Source organism: Pituophis catenifer, unplaced genomic scaffold, assembly GCF_029215685.1.
Source record: "Pituophis catenifer annectens isolate HBS135680 unplaced genomic scaffold, rPitCat1.0.hap2 SCAF_3, whole genome shotgun sequence".
Lineage (NCBI taxonomy): Eukaryota > Metazoa > Chordata > Lepidosauria > Squamata > Colubridae > Pituophis > Pituophis catenifer.
The window spans coordinates 46,904,194-46,920,853 of record NW_027256883.1 but is presented as its reverse complement, the minus strand read 5'-3'; the positions used below and the strand labels follow the sequence as shown (position 1 = coordinate 46,920,853).

At 37.4% G+C, this 16,660-nt stretch overlaps 1 long non-coding RNA gene across 1 annotated transcript in view; it reads left to right on the top strand.

The window, feature by feature from the left end:
* LOC139314740 (uncharacterized) overlaps positions 1 to 16,660 on the top strand; it is an 88,938-nt gene that overhangs the window by 8,732 nt on the left and 63,546 nt on the right. The window contains exon 2 of the long non-coding RNA XR_011600214.1: positions 13,034 to 13,089. This is a non-coding gene — a long non-coding RNA (uncharacterized lncRNA). The remainder of the gene's footprint in view (positions 1 to 13,033; positions 13,090 to 16,660) is intronic.

Sequence of the window (16,660 nt, the reverse complement as noted above, 5' to 3'; positions counted from 1 at the left end):
ATTGGAGAAGGATAAGGATTTGCAGATTAAGAAAGAAATCTGTGCCAATTATTTTAAAAGATTTTTGAAGCAGATCTCTATAGGTATCCATTCAACTGTTATCATCTATTACAAAATTATAATAGATATAATGAAATTATAAAGTATGTGAAAAATATTTAATATAAAATCATATTAGACTCAGATCTGCATATTGATAGATATGTGTGTATATATCTATTCACACATCACACACAATATACAGTAAACATACTTTCGTGTATCTAACTCTTCCACGGAAGCAAATAAAGTATATTTTGCTGTATATTTATTGTAAAGAGTATATCTTCTCCCATGTCCAAGTGCTATAGAAAGCTGGTTGTACTGGACATTAATCTCCAATGGCAAAAAGGAAATGTTGTGATGAAATCTAGTGAATAGGTATTTTAAAGAAAGCAAATTGGTTTATTTATTTCCCAAACCCCAAGACTAATTCATTATAACAAGAAATGTGCATTAAATGTAATAGACAAGTTAGAGTTATTATCTCCTTGGATTAAACATTTGGCCAAGCAGGTTTCTAAACCACTGACATGTGAAGCAAGGAGTTACTGGGAGAAAGTTCATAATTGGTTAGAAATGACAACTGAGCAACATATTGAGTTCAAACCAAAAATGTGTCTTTTAGGTATATTGTTGGAAAGTTATGAGAAACAACCATTTACATATACTGATGGCAGCTAGAATTACATATTCTAAATTTTGGAACAATGCAAACACCCCATCGGATGATGACATAATTAGGAAAATTTGGGATTGTGCTGAAATGGACAGATTAACTTTAAAAATTAAAGATAAAGAAGGCTCGAAATATTATAGGACATGGAATAAATTTTATGAATGGATAGAGACAAGAGGGAGAAATGAGAGGGAAGCTTATGAATGTCAATAATTGTTAGTGTGGACAACAAAGATGTATAAAACTATGGATATAATATGGAAAAATATGTAAATAAGCTAATGTAAGTAGAAATTTAGTTGAAGTTTTCTTTTTATTTTCCCCTTTTTTTGGTTGTATTACTGTAATTACTGTTAACATAGTACAGTTATAGTTATTAGCTTATATGTTAAGATTTCCCATTGATTTCTCTCTGGCTCTGCTTTATTTGCATTATTATCCTGACATGGCACTGTCTTTTCAATTAAAAAAAAAAAAAACACCATTGACTACCCAGATCAAAGCTCATGATCTTAACTATAAAATTGTGTACCAGCTCTTTTACTTATAAATCTGTAACAAGTTACGCTGAGAGCATGCTGCTGAGAATATTTTCGGTGATAAAAATGGAACCACTTGAATAGATAAAAATACATGCAGAAGCTCATTCAACCAGTATTCCCAACCCAAATCAATCAATACAAATCTTCATCTCTTCACATTTAGGTTTTGTCCTAGGAATGTACTGCTGGTCTCTAACTAATTTTTTTTTTCTGCAACAGTGCTTTCCATTCCCATCCTCTCACATTCCCTTTTCTTATACAGCAGGAACAGCTCTTTATTCTACATTCTTGGCTCAATTTTTAACTAACAACTTTAGTCCTATATAGACAGAATTCTCCGCTCCCTCCCCAACTTTGAGCACTCAGGCCTGTGGACATTCTAAGTTTCTGTTTCTTCTTAATTGCCAGGTTTCTAGACTGCAGTTTTGATTGACCTATGAGCATTATTCTTCTTTAATGATTACTTGCTAGGTTGAACATTTGCCCTTCTTGTGAACTCATCTCTTAATGTGAAATGCCCGGGTTGAATTTTTAACCCCTTTTTAATGTATCCTATCCAAAGCGTACCAAAAGCCAAATACAAAATGGATAAAAACAATCAGTTCTTCATATTTTCATTTTGGTATAGTATAAATCTGAATAAAAGGGACTGAAAATACAAAATAGTTATTATTTAAATTAGCCAAGTGAGCAGCTTATCTCTGCCCCTTAATTCTTCAACAATTTCAGTGGCTTAAATTCAGAACCATCTGTATTTCACATGTACATGTAATTCTTATTAGGCTGCTCTACTTATTTCAATGCAGAGAATGACTATTTGATCATTCAGCCACCTTTTTTTCAGGGAATGTAGTCGAGGGGTATAAATGGGGTATAATATTTCAAAACCCTGCTAGATGAAATCAAATTGACCCTTGCTGCCTACCTTGAGCATCTGGTGTTTTTGCAAAAGGTCGAAAATATTGTGGCATATCATCATATTTATGAGAGAATCCATTGCTGCAACATCCTTCCTGTATCATCAACCACACTTCTCTGAAAATGAAAAATTACTGGCATAATGTTTTTGTGCACTGTCTCATTGTCATCTGGAAGGAAAGCTCAATCTGAGGTAGAGATGACAGATCTGGAATGCAAAAATCTGTATGGTCAGTAGAAAAAAAGAGATTTTTATTTCTTTGCTATTATGGACTAATTGCAAAAATCTGATCTTTTGCAAGATAGATATGAAATCTATAGGGCAAGGTGACAACACTACTTTATAAAAGCTGGCTCTTATTTGTCATATCTTCAAATGTTCAGGTTGGTTAGCATTAGACTTAGTTTCTCATTTTCCATTTTTTTAAGAATAAAATTTTAATTTAAAAGTGGAAGGTAATAAAAAAAGAATAAGATAGACCTCTAGAAAATAACAACCAGAGTGCATCAACGGGAACTCTTTTTCTTTACTTATTGTTTAAAAAAGATCCAACTGAAACATTAACAAGGGACATACATTAACTATTCACTACTTTATATTCTATATAAGATATAATATAAAAATATTCTATAACTCTTGATAAATCCAGGCAAGAGAAATAGCTTAAGGGAATATGTGCGAGTTTAAGAAATAGCAATCTCTGGACAGTCATATACTCTTTCCAATATTCTATTCTATATTTTATCCCAATACATGTCTGGTTGTGCATTTTTTTAAATCTTTTTTTTTTTTTGGTAAACATTTTTTTATAACCTGTAATTTTGTGTGTGCAATTTCTCATTAATATGCATCAATAGTGGGTTTCAATTTAGTTTGCTACCAGTTTGCTCATGCACTCATGCGCGCGTGCAGAAACATCAAGGTGGGTGGACGGAGCCTCCCGCCACCACTACTGGTTCGCCCAATCCGGGGTGAACCGGTAGCAACCCACCACTGATATGCATTCTTGGCCACACCAGTGGTGGGTTGCCCCGGTTAGGACCGGTTTGCAAGAACTGGTAGTAAAACCAGTGGGAGGCTCCGCCCACTGCCTCGGATGTCATCATTGGTGATCTGTGCATGTGATCCTGTTGTGAACTGGTAGTAAAGGTAAGTAGATTCCACCCCTGGGCCACACTGTCCATTAGCACCAGCATCCTTTAATTCTGGCATGTTGGGCAGGCTTACAAAGTTGGGAGAAATAGTAATTCAAGTATGAAAGTTTGAAATCAATTCTTCTTCTCCCCAATGACCCCACCAGCCAACAATTTTATTTCTGCTTCACTTTTCTAGCAGATAATTCGCACTTTCTTAGTGTAGCATTTCTTGGATAGGCTTGTTTATTTATTTTATTTCGTTTGGCACAGCAAAATGCACCATAGTGCAAAAAATTCATAGAAATGACATATAAAATGCATATCAAAATATAAAACATCAGAGCAGTGAATTATTTTAAAAATACACAGTATGAGTGATGAAGAGAATACTGTAGAATAGAATTCTTTATTGGCCAAGTGAGATTGGATACACAAGGAATTTGTCTCGGGTGCATAAGCTCTTAGTGTACGTACGAACAACAAAATGATAAGTCATAGATTCTAAATCATAAGATACAGTCATAAATCTTCATAAATCATAAGATACAAATAACAATTGATAAACCATAATATAGCATTAGGAGAAGATAGTAGGAAAGATGAGAAGATGACAAGGATAATAGCAATATAGTCTACTGTACAAGTAAATATTTTTAGGCATAAGATAGTGCTGTGGGAAGTAGGTGTTTAGCAGAGTGATGCAATAAACTATCTTTGTGTCTAGTAGTTTTGGAATGCAATACCCTATAGCGGCATCTTGAAGGAAGAAATTGAAACAGTTTATGTCCAGGATGTGAGCGCTCTGTAGATATTTTCTTTCTGATTCATGCAATATACAGGTCCTCAGTGGAAGCAGGCTGGTTGAAATTGTGTTTTCTGCAGTCCTAACTATCCGTTGAATTCTATACCTGCCCTGTTTGATTGCTGTGCCAAAACAGACAGTTTATAGCGATACAAATGATCAATAATTCCTCTGTAGAACTGTACCGGAAGATCTTTGGCCAATCTCAGCTTTCTGAGTTAACACAGGAAGAATATTCTTTGTTGTGCCCCCCCCTTTTTTAAAATTTGATTTATATGCCGCCCTTCTCCGGAGACTCAGGGCGGCTTACAATGCGTTAAGCAATAGCCTTCATACTTTTGTATATTTTTATACAAAGTCAGCTTATTGCCCCCACAAACTGGGTCCTTATTTCACCTACCTTAGAAAGGATGGAAGGCTGAGTCAACCTTGAGCCTTGGAGAGATTCGAACCAGCAGTAATTGCAGGCAGCTGTGTTAATAACAGGATGCTTAGACCACTGTACCATCACGGCTCTTTAATGATGGTTCTAATGTTAGGTGTCCATTTCACATCCTGGGAGATAATAGAATCCAGAAACTTGAAGGTCTCTACTGTTGATATTGTGTTTTCTAATATTTTGAGAGGTGGTAGAATAGGAGGGCTTTTCCTAAAATCTACTATCATCTCTATGGTTTTAAGAGTGTTCAGATTGTTTCTGTTGCACCACAGGCCCAGTTGTTCAACCTCCCATCTATATGCAGACTCATCATCATTTCAAATGAAACCAATGGCTGTTGTGCAGTGGTGGGATTCAATTTTTTTAACAACAGGTTCTGTGGGCGTGGCTTAGTTGGGGTGTGTGGCTTGGCAATCATGTGACTGGGTGGGCATGGCTAGCTGGTCACGTGACTGTGTAGGCGTGGCTAGCTCATCATGTGACCGGGTGGGCGTGGCTATGTGCATAGGGACTACTCAGAGGGCTGAAAAAAGTCATTTCTGACTGGGCCTCGCACTTTTGACCGGTCCTCACACTTATGACCATCCTCACATTTATGCCCGTGCAGCTTTCTTAACAACCATGTCACTCATTTCACAACTGCTTCTCTTCACCATAGTGACAAGATAGGGCAAAAACGTAAAATGTGAGGACAGTCGTAAGTTCGAGGTCTGGTCAAAAGTGCAAGGACCAGTCAAAAATAACTTTTTCAGCTCTCTGAGTAGTCCATATGCACAAAAGGATTACCCAGAGGGCTGAAAAAAGTGATTTCTGACAGGTCCTCGCACTTTTGACCGGTCTTCGCACTTATGACTGGTCATCATTTATGCCCATTGTAGCATTCTTAACAACCATGTCACTCATTTCACAACTGCTTCTCTTCACCATGGTGACAAGATAGGGCAAAAACGTAAAATGTGAGGACAGTCGTAAGTTCGAGGACTGGTCAAAAGTGTGAGGACCAGTCAGAAATAACTTTTTCAGCCCTCTGAGTAGTCTGTATGCATAAAAGGATATAGCAATAGAGAGGGATGAAGGAAGGGAAATTAGAGTAGGAGGGAGGGTAAGAGAGGGAGGAAGAGAGGAGGAGAAGGAGAAAGGAAGAGGAAGTAGGGAGGAGAAGAAGAGGGGAAGGAAGAGAAAGTAAGAAGGAAAGAAAAGAGAGAGGTGGTAGGTTTGAGGAGAAAGATTGCTGTACAATAAAAAAGATGAAAGGGAAGAAAGCCAACCCCAAACAAATATAAAGATATTAAGATAAAGAATGAATTGTTAAACTTTAAAGAATAAAAGAGAACAAATATGAATAAATAACAATAATTAGAAACACACATACAAACATGCAATGTATTTTCTTTGAAGAGAGTATTTGGCCCGTTCACAAATTTAAACCGTGTTTAGTCATTTCAATTAAATTTACAATTTCTATATTTCCTTTTTGCCATATTTATTCCTCATCTATTTTTGTAAAAAACCAATATTACCCTTCATCCTCATCTCTAATCTTAATCAAATTCAATTTTTCCCTTCTATTCTATATTATACCCCTTCCTATTGTCATCTATTTTTATATCCATCCTCACATTGGTTAATTATGTAATATTAGTTGTTTAATATAAATTCAACATTTTAATATCAATCAATTAGTTATATAACTACCTTTTTTCAATATGAACATGAATATTCCAATTATTTCCATGCAATCCAATTTCTTACAAATCCATTAATTATATTTACCAATAATAATAAACCAAATAATTTCCCCCATATATTCCTCCAAACCACAACTTAACCATTTCTGCTTTCAGAAATATACAATTAATAGTATCTCACTTATTACAATTCCCTAGTTAAATAGAGCTTTTTTTTCTTTTGTGTTTTAAAATCTTGAACTCTCCTCTTTTTCCCTAAATTTCCCATTGTTTGCACCTACCTTTTTTGGTGAGGAAAAAGAAAAGAATTCTGCCTGCCTAATTTTCCAATGTTGCAGCAACAGGAAAGCAGTTTCAGTTTCGTGTTTCAGCAGAGCTAAGAGAAAAAAAATCTGCTCCAGGACTCTTTGCAAGGAAGCAGGAGAGCCCTGAGCAAAACAGCTGAAACAAATCAGCTGAGATCCCACGTGGATCCCAGGCAGCGGAACTCAGGCTAGGGAAGGGGTGGGCAATTGTGACAGCCAAGCTGTCTCAGGAATTCTGGAATTTGAAGTCCACAGGTTGTAAAAGAGCCACAATTGCCTACCCCTGGATACGGTAGGCTGGCGCTGCGCGGGTGGGAGGCGGGGCGGGGCGAGGGGTGGGCGAGCCAGCAATTTAACAAACAGTTCGGTGTGCTGCGGGACCAATAAATTACAAAAAAACACCGAACCATTTGTTAAATTGCTGGCTCGCTCGCCCCATTTATTGGAATAAATAGTAGTGCAGAGGGGCGGGGCAAGGAGTGGGGTGAGCCAGCAATTTAACAAAGGGTTCGGCCGAACCCCCTAGAACCCCCAGAATCCCACCACTGCTGTTGTGTCATCTGCAAATTTCAGTACTTTGACAGAGGGATCCTTTGAGATGCAGTCATTGGTATAAAGAGAAAAGAATAATGGAGAGAGCACAAAGCCCTGGATAGCTGCTGTGCTAATTGAACAGGTATTCAGTGTGATTTTACCTAGCTTCACCTGCTGCTTCCTATCTATTAGAAAGCTTATAATGCAAGTGTGATCAGGCACAACTAGTTGAATCAATTTGGAGACAAGGATTTCTGGAATGATGGTTTCGAATGCTGAACTGAAGTCTACAAAAAGGACTCTTGCATAGGTCTTTGGGGATTCAAGATGTTGTAAGATGTAGTGTAATGCCATATTGATATAATAAAATTATGAATAAAATTAAATTATGTAAGAGCAGTTACTGGTCTGACTAAACCTATGGCTGAATATCTAGATCATTTTGTGCAGGGATCTAGGGAATCTTCTGAGGGGCTTTCCGTCATTGGATAGGCTGAAGGCCAAGGAGTATTTATTTCAAAGCCACTCACTGTGATTCTTGATAATGAAAATTTGAACCCAAGTGTTCCTGGCCTCAATTAAATAACCTTCTCCCTATATGCCATTCACTTTTCAACTACAGTGCTATTTCCCATTAGCTGATTTCTTATGCAGAAGCCACAATCTGTTATTACATTTTTATGGAGACATAATTTTAAACCAGACTTGATAAGAAACACTTCCTTACAAGGCTTTTCTGAACTACTGGGCATAGGTTTTATCGCCTCTGACTTACGCAATTGCAATTTAAATTACAGCCTTAAACTGAAAGGGCAAATTATTAATAAATATAATTCTGCTGCTATATTAAAAAGACCCCAATGTTGAGACACCAATTTATACACAGAAAACCTAGTTTATTGAGAATAGGGAATACATAGCCAGGCTGACATTTAATTTTTAAATCATATAATTGTGAATAACACAATTGAGGTCCTATGCTCATCAAAATGGGAAAGGGATTCTTTGCTCCCAGCCTCTCCCTCACTCTCACTTCAATATTTCTAAATGACACAAATTCTCATTTACAGTACATGGCTAAGGGGAAGCCATGACAAAACCGGTCATTAGGAAAAAAGGCAGGGGCCTTAGATAGTTGAGCAAATACAATATTACACACATTGTAAAAGGTAGTCCTTGAGTTACAACAGTTTATTACAACAGTTTGTTCAAAGTTACTATCAGGGTTCCATGTAACACCCCCAACAAAAGAAGACTCCGAGGCTAGAGGTTCCTCAAAGTTCCATTTTATTAGAGATGTCATATTGGCACATCTGGGAAAACCTGATTCTGAAAGCTTCCAGGTTTTCACCAATCAAAGGAAAGCCCAAGCCCCTGCCCAGCACCTACATGGCCATCACATGGCCCAATCAATCCAACATTCCAACTGGAGATGCCTCCCAGTCACACCACTCCAGGTGCAGGGCAGGATGTCCTTGACTCTCAGAGAAAGGAATGTTATTATGACTATATACAGTATCTCCCCTGCTCCATGCAATCCCCTGTCTCAGTTTCCCACAACACTAAATGTGGCAGGCCTGAAGATCCAATGCAAAAGATGGCTTCCAGGCCTGACAGTTACAATGGCACTGGAAAAAAGTGACTTATGACCATTTTTCACATTGCAGCATCTCCATGGTCATGTGATCAATATTCAGATGCTTGGCAACTGACTCATATTTATGACGGTTGCAGTGTTCCACCGGTGATAACTTTTTGCGATCTTCTGACAAACAAAGCCAATGTGGGAGCCAGATTTACTGAACAATTATGTCACTAACAGCTGCAGGGATTCATTTAACAACTGTGGCAAGAAAGGTTGTAAAATGGGGCAAAACCTGGTTGCTTAGCAACAGAGATTTTGGACCCAATTGTGGTTGTAAGCCAAGGACTATCTGCATTGTGTTATTAATATGAAATACACATACTTATGGGATTTAATTGTTTCAGTTGGCAAATAATTTTGGCTCTTCCCTTTTGAATATTTGCAATAAACTTTGTTTTAGTTAACTTGAAACCTGAATTTGTCTCTATCAAAATAAATTGTAGAATATCTTCATGATACCAAGGATTTTTTAAGAACAAATATAACCGCCATGAGTTGCTTTTGTTGCACCTGCTCTTAAGATGTTTGAATTCATAAATATTTCCAGGCTGTTTAAAACACACCCACCGCACAGCCCATTGCAGCATGAAAAAACGATTTTCAATAACAGGTAGGATGACAAACAAGGAGAAAAGTTATTTTTAGTCTCTTGGCTTTAAAAAAAAAAACTATTTTGATTTTAGATTCCTATACTGATGATTGCAGTAATTGTGCCCCTTGAATGTTAAAGGTAAAAGTTTCTCCTGTCCAGTCGTGTCCAACTCTAGATGGAGATGTTCATCTCCATTTTTTAGCCGAAGGAGCCAACGCTGCCTGAAGACACTGATATGGTCACATGGGCAGTATGACTATATGCTGAGGTCAGTGGTGGAATTCAAATTTTTTTTACTACCGGTTCTGTGGGTGTGGCTTGGTGGGCGTGGTGTAGCTTGGTGGGCGTGGCAGGGGAAGGATGCTGCAAAATCTCCATTCCCACCCCACTCCAGGGGAAGGATACTGCAAAATCCCCATTTCCTCCCCAATATCCTTCCTGGGGGAAGGATATTGCAAAATCTCCATTCCTACCCCATCTGGGACCAGCCAGTGGTGGTATTTGCCACTTCTCCAAACTACTCAAAATTTCCACTACCGGTTCTCCAGAACCTGTCAGAACCTGCTGAATAGCACCCCTGGCTGAGATGCTTGGAAAGCTGCTACCTTCCCACTGCAGTGGTCCCTATTTATTTACTCGCATTTCAAATTACTAGGTGGGCAGGAGTTTAGGGCAAGTAATGGGATCTCACCCCTTTGCATGGTGCTTGGGTCTTGAACAGGGGTGAAATGCTCCCGGTTCGGACCGGATCGCTCGATCCAGTAGCGATGGCGGCAGGTGGTTTGGAGAACCGATAGCAAAAATCCCTGTGCCCCCACCACCATGCCCAGCTGAGCCGCTCAATCATCAGAGGCTTTTAAAAAAAAAACTTTTAAAAGCATTTTTTCTACAACCTCTTCTGACGAAAAAATGCTTTTAAAAGTAAAAAAAAAAGCCTCTGATGATCGCACGGTTCAGCTGGGATCGTCAGAGGCTTTTCAAAGCATTTTTTTCTGCAACCTCTTGGCCGAAGAGATGGTAAAAAAAATGCTTTGAAAAGTCTGTGACGATCCCAGCTGAGTTGCCTGATTGGCAGAGAGGCATTTTTTAAAAAGCCTCTCTGACGATCCCAGCTGAGTTGCCTGATCAGCAGAGGCTTTTCAAAGCATTAGAAAAAATGCTTTGAAAAGTTAAAAAAAAAAATTGGCCACACCCACCCAGTCACATTACCCCCCACACCAAGCCATGCCCACAGAACCAGTAGTAACAGATTTTACATTTCACCCCTGGTCTTGAACCGGACTCTCAGCTTTCCAGCTGACAAGCTCAGCATCTTCAACTCAGCATCTTTAACATCACACCTGTTAGTTAAATGGACAAAAACTTTATACAAAGAGTAAGTAAACCATTACAAGGACAGTGTACAACTAGGCTGCCTCATGACCATAGCTGGAAGCAGAATTCCCATTGATAAGCAAGGTAAAGTGATTTCTGCTTAATTTTACCATCTTTTTTTTCCCGCCACATTTGTTAAGTGAATCATACAGTTGGTAATTAAATCCACCTTTCCCCATTGACTTTGCTTGTTAGAAGCCATCTGGGAAGGCTGCAAATGGTGATTGCATGACCTCCAGGATGCTGCAATCATCATAAATACATGCTGGTTGATAAGCACCTAAATTTTGATCATGTGATTGTGGGATTGCTGCAACCGTTGTAGTGACTGGTTGTAAGTCACTATTTTTCAGTACTGTTGTAATTGTAATAATACAATCATTCAAATTGTAATTTGAATGATTGCTAAATGACTGGTTGTATGTCAAGGACTACCCATATAAGTCTTCACATTTTTTTTCTGCATAAAGAAAATTAATCTAAATTCTTAAGCACTAAAAAATTAAGTTGCACATGGGTGGGTTATAAATCCTAGCCGACAGAATTGAAGGAGAGAAGCTTCAAGTCAGTTTTAAGTGTTAGGATAACAACAATCAAGGACAAACAAAATTCCTTGTCTAGCATCCGTAGGCAGCAATTCTGTTACAAGTTATGTAACAAATCCCAGGTGCAAACTTGACATCAGCGAAAGACAGTTTGTGAGGATAAAGTTGGTCTCAGCAACAATCTCCATTGATTCAAGGTCTCAACTGCACAAAAGTTTCTTTAGTAAACTTCTTAAGATGAACTTGCAAACCTCCATTTTCATCAGAGACACCTAGTACCATTGAAGCACCACATAAAAATTTACAGGCTGTTTTGCAGAAGGGATGTGTGGAGATTGAGACCAGAGTGAGATTCTGAATAGACATTAAATATTTATTATGACTGTTACAAATGCAGTAAGGTGTAGCTTCCCACATTTTGAAATTAAAAAAGAAAAAAAACCTCACAAGGAGAATTAATTAAGAATCAGTTATCTAGTTGCTCTATTTTCAATCTAGAACTGTGACAGCAGGCTATTCATATTCAGAGCTATGCGGACATCTCAAAATAGAGACAATTTAGACAAAAATCAATAATACCTTCATTCTCAAGATGTGTTCTTCAGATCAGCAAGAAATAATAATCATTGTACTGCTCATCAGAAATCTCAGCAGATTCATGTTTCTTTCCTACTGGTTTAACTTCCAATTCAGATAAGGATTGCTCCATTGTTCTAAAGTCAGAGGCAATATCACAATTTTTTAATTTTTTACCACAACTATTATTTAAGAAGCCAGAGCTTTACAAATTATCATACCATCAAAACATTTTTGCAATTATAAAGCTAATCAAACGTGCTTGTTGATCTTAGCACATGATGCAATTAAAGATCTAAGAACAACATGCAGATTTGCAGCCATAGACCTGGTGGCTGAAAGAGCAAATTGTGACAATTTGAAACTTTCTTCTCATGTTCCATTTAATAATGTTTCTAGAAAAAGAGACCTTTATTTTATAACCAATAGTTTCTTACTATCGCATTCAGTTAGAGATGCATCATTTATTTATATTGTGTTCCATCTCAAAGGCACAACCCAGAGGCATTATAACTATTTGTCATTTTGCATCTGAGAGTATGAAATCACACATTTGAAGTTTTAGTTAAATGAGCTTTTGAAAATATTATCAGCAGATGATTTTGCTCTCAAAAAGAGGAACTCAAAGAGTGTGCACAATGAAAGCATTGTGCAAACAACACAATGCACAATTATGCAAAACCAGCTACATAAATGTGCAACAATAGAAGCATTAGGCTATGAAGATAAGGGCTTTTCTTTTGACTTAGGAACATGTACAATAGTCAACACTGCTTTGAGTCTGAATTGTAAAAACTTCCCAGTCTTTTGCAAGATAAACATCCCAGCTCTGAACAAAAGTGGTAGAAACCTTAGTAGGTCAAATCTAACATAATTGACACTATCTTAATTCTCAAGAAGTATAGAGCTACATTATCCATAAATTACAGTTTAATTTCACTTTTTTTTTTGCTTACACAAATAACTTTTCAGCCTATCTAAAAGAAAGCCTGATTTTCAGAATTTCCTGTGTATTTGTGCATGATATGCTCATAAATTATCTAGATTAGGAAGGTTCATATTTTGAACACGATTCAGAAAAAGGTGCTTTGGATTTTACATGATCATAGCAGCATTTTCCTACTTATTAATTGGAGTAAACATGAAAAAGATATGTCTGCTTTTAGAGTCACATTAACGTGAAGGACTTTTTAAAATAGCTACTTTTTTCTTTTACAGACTAATGCAGGAGCCTGAAGGGAAAAAAAAGGAAGTCACTGCTGAATAGCAGACAGGTACATTTCTTGTGAATCCTGCTTGAAGTCTGCCTTGTTTTTCTACGTATCCTTGTGATATGTCTAAGCACTGTGTTATCCCTCCTGCAAAAGAACTAAATTGTCAACTACCCTTAAGCTCCCCCTCCCTTTTATTCTAAGGGTTTTTATAAAAAGCAGTTCATAGATTGAAACAAATATTTCATTCACTCTGAAGAGTTATGCCTCAATGAAAGAAAAAATATTGATTGAAAACTGAGTTTGGGATTTAATCCAAAATGTTCCAACCACATAATATATCTAGCTATATTGTTTCATTTCATTTCATGTAGTCATTATATTCGGTTTACAAGCCCCACCATTTCTCCCAAGAGAGTTTTAGCTTTAATATGCTAGTCCAAAGTTCATTTTGTCATGGTCTACGCAACCTCAGCTAGACCCGCTAAAGAAAACGTAATGCCACATACTGTGCTATGCACTGATAGGCAGTGGCTACTCCGAAATCAGAGGTTTTTTTAAAATCCAATCACCGAATGTAATAAATTGTGAAGTTTGTGACTGCCCATGAGTTTGTTCTGATAGCAAATTAATCTTGAAGCTATTTTTGAGAGGGAAAGGGGTGAACCTGCAATCAGCATGGAACAGTAGCATGAGTAAAAAAAAGTGTGCAGTATTCCAGCTGTTTTCAGATAGGAGTCCTATGTAGTAGCAATGCAGTATTCTCTGGTACTTTCAAATAAAGTACATTGCAGATAGTGCTTGTGAAGCTTTGCTCAGAACTAAGAGCTGATAAAGGGAAAAAAAAGAATATAGAGAACAGTCATTTATTCTCAGGACCTATCAGGGTTTGCATAAGCTACATATAGAAATGCCGTCACCTGCTCTAGCAAGAAAGCAGAAACCAGTTTATTACATTTCATCCATCCAGAGAAATCTATTTCCCACTTGGATCTGATTGTGGAGCTTTGCAGTAATTGTCTTCTTCTTGTACTTTGTACTGTGAAACTCTCATCCATAGGAATATATTAACTCACGGGCTCCAGCATTTTTTTTTGGCATATCAACCCTGAAGTAATCCTTTCAAACAAACAGATGGATTCAGAATCCAGTCAGTCTTCAGAGTTAATTCATGCACTGTATTTGTCGCGTGAGAATGGCAATGGTAATACAATATATGTTATGCTAAAATATGGATTATTTAACTGTGATTTTTTTGCAGCTTGATTGATACAATGTACTATTTCAAAATCAGACCAAGGGGATAGCTATATGGCAAACCTTATTTATGACAATGTAACGGTGGAGATGAGATGGTTAGAGGTACCATGCTAGGAATCAGGATATGGTGAGTTCTAATCCTGCCTGAATCTTAAATCAATTGGCTGATTTAGGGACAATTAATCTCTTAGCCTTAGGAAGAAGGCAGTGGCAAACATTGCCACACACATGCGCGCGCGCGCACACACACACACACACACACACACACACACACACACACAACTAAAGCAAAGAGGCAATGACTACTTCAATATTTGATGCTAAGGTCTTCTACTCCAGAATTTGTTCAAAGAAGAGCATTAATTTGGCTGCTGAATTAATTCGTTTTTTCTGGGTTTGCACAATATAATAAACCAAATAGCATATGTTTGCACACCAAAGCCATCACATACCGAAAAAAAAGGGGAGGGAGAAATTTAACCAGCTTGAGAAGTAATCAAGGTTAGTATAGTCATTATGCAAATGATGCAAATCATAATGTTGCATGCAGAGTCCATTATACAGGTCAGCTAAATTAAGGTTTCACTGTAATCTGTAAAGATTAAACAGACATAACATCAAATTGTTTCACTCACATCGGCAAGGTACCCCTAAAAATTTGGTATGATGTCCCTAAGGATTTGAGAATGTAAGTTAAATAAAATATTATTATTGAAAAATAGGCTAGGTTTCTCTTGGGAATTTTGTATACCACACAGCCCAGCTCCATTAACCAGCAGCCTGCTTGATAACTATGTTGATCATTATAGTGTATATTCTGAAATAATAGAAAAGGAACCCAAGTATTGATCCCACCGCATGAAGACACATAAAATACAGATTTGAACTTCCATTTCAAAATAGAAGATTGTAGCCTCTAAATATCTTTGGGGAGGGTTTTCCCCCACCCTCAAAAGTGGGGGAAAGCCATGCAAAAGTCAATATTTCTACTTCACTTTCTAACTATAACTTTGGCACTATTATAAAGGGAGTAGAAATTGGCTGTGTGTTGTAGAGCATCAGGTGTCAGAATATGAGGGGTGGGTGGGTGGGAAAGAACTCCAAGATGGGGCATTCTGACATATAACCAGATTAAGTGGATAATTCATTAGCAATTCTAATCTACAGAAAATCCCTAGCAAAGAGGTCAATCCACTCCAATGCAAGGTTAACCTGGTGATGAGAGATTCAAACAACTCTTTCATAAGGGTTTTCCTTTCTTGTATTTGTTTGGGAGTATAATCCTTTGACATTAGACATTTATAATTCTTCTGATTGTTTGCTTTTCATTGCTGCTTTGATTGGAGAGTGAAAAGAAAACCTTAAGTGAAAAGAGTGGATTTTTCTGGGTTTGTACAATATAGTAAACCCTTTCTGAGTGATCAAAATCAAGATTCTCTCACAATTCCCTGTATTGTTTTCCATGGAAACACAACTAGAATTCTATTTACCTATATTTTCCAGCTATTTGCATTATTCTTTAGCTTGTGAAACAATACAAAATGTGTTTCTCTGTGAGTGTGCAAGTCTATTGCCCTATAATATACTGAGATTGCAACTGAAATTCATCCTTAGATGCATTAAGAAAAACTCTATATTTTGTGGACAGTGGAACAACATGAAAAGAATAAGTATTAGCCTTTAGCTGGGAATTCGGTAGCCCTCTCTGACTCACATCCTGCCCTTTGTTCCTCTGTGATTACAGTTCTTACCCTTTGCAGTGAACTTAGGTTGAAGGACAGGTTTGGATCAGATAGTAGAAATTCTAGCATTTGATGCATATGAGCCAACAATGTTCAAAGCAATGTTTCAGAGTCATTGGTTACTCGCATATGATTTAGTGCTGGCGCCAAAGGCTTTTCACTGTTTTGAAATAATATAAAAGAAGCACACAACACTGCTTGAAACAACAGCTTATTTTGAGTGGCTGGTGAGTCTGCGGAAATCTAGATCTGCCTGGATTATTTGGAAAAAGAAGACAAAAGCATAGTACAGGTGAGTCAGAGGAAAATACAGAACCTCACAATGCAAACAGAATGACGAGTAGAAAGGAATTTGTGTGTCTGGCTTTATTTTCAAAGGCCCGGCACCAGATTCCTATTACGGGAAAATGCCACAGTTAAAAAGGAAGGAAAGCAGACAGTGTTTGTGATGTTTGAAAAAGGACTAGTGATGTCAACAAAATAAGATCTTTGATGGAGAAACTGTCTGAATTCAACACAAGGATTCTTGTATAATGGCACATGTGTAGTGCATGAGCTCTATTAAATTGGTGACCCAACCAAGGTGAACATAACTCATCATTCATAAACTTCTGACTGCAATTAATTCAACT